This window comes from Penaeus monodon, chromosome 33 (assembly GCF_015228065.2).
Source record: "Penaeus monodon isolate SGIC_2016 chromosome 33, NSTDA_Pmon_1, whole genome shotgun sequence".
Classification (NCBI taxonomy): Eukaryota; Metazoa; Arthropoda; class Malacostraca; order Decapoda; family Penaeidae; genus Penaeus; species Penaeus monodon.
In genome coordinates, this window is record NC_051418.1 from 8,189,438 (window position 1) to 8,190,422 (window position 985).

Sequence of the window (985 nt, forward strand, 5' to 3'; positions counted from 1 at the left end):
AAATGTAAAGGAAAATAGTTTCGCAAGTTTTGTTCACTTTTGAACTTTGACTCATGGCTGTTTATTGGTTTGTAAACTTTAATGAGATTACAACCAGACTTGGTCTTTTGTAACCATCTGTTCAGATTTTAATTGCAGTCTCTTTTATTTATATAAACAAGTGAATTTATCATTTAACAAACTCCTACTTCCTTGTAACTCCGAAAACTCCTCATTTCCATGCTTACAGCCACAGTTCTAAACACACAAGCAACGCCCTCTCTTTGGCCAACACGCATGCAACATGCAAGCCGCAAGCGCTGCGATCCGCGTCCACAAACAGGAGCACAAAACCCACCCACGACCTTTGCCGGCTTCAACCCGCCCCCTCGCTTCACAATCCCTCGTTACGGCAATTACACTAATTGATTGTTTGCTCCAGATTGTTCAGGAGCGCAGAGGTTGGCGAGAGCGCAATTATAGTGTTTCCCGAGGCTCTAATGGTGCGCGGGGGTCCGGACGAGTGCGCTCTTTTCGGCGTCGCATTTTTTATCACTTCTATCTGAATATTATTTGCTTTAGATGATGTGTGGTCAGACTTTCGCATTCGTTGTTTTTTCGCTTACAAACTTCACTTTTTTTCTTTCCATTGTGTTCTCTCGCTTCGTAATTAATCCTCGACTAGGGAATCCAATCCTCCCATACCCTGTGACACGTGTACATTTGAAGTGTATGCGTTTCCATCACGCCACTCACACGGGGGGAGGGGAAGGGGAGGGGTAGGAGACAGGGAAGACACCTCTGTAATTGGACAGCGAAGGGCTAATTACCTCGGGAAGTGTTGCGGAATCTTTATGGGACTCGAGTCGGCGTTATCCGAGGCGTGAGAGAGGCCAGGCTACGTGGTCATGGGGAAAGCGCGATCAGATCCCGTCGGTTCCTGTGCGGGTAATTTCTTTTGTCTGGATGATTGTGGAAGGCAGTGTTGCTTGGCTGGTTGATTGTC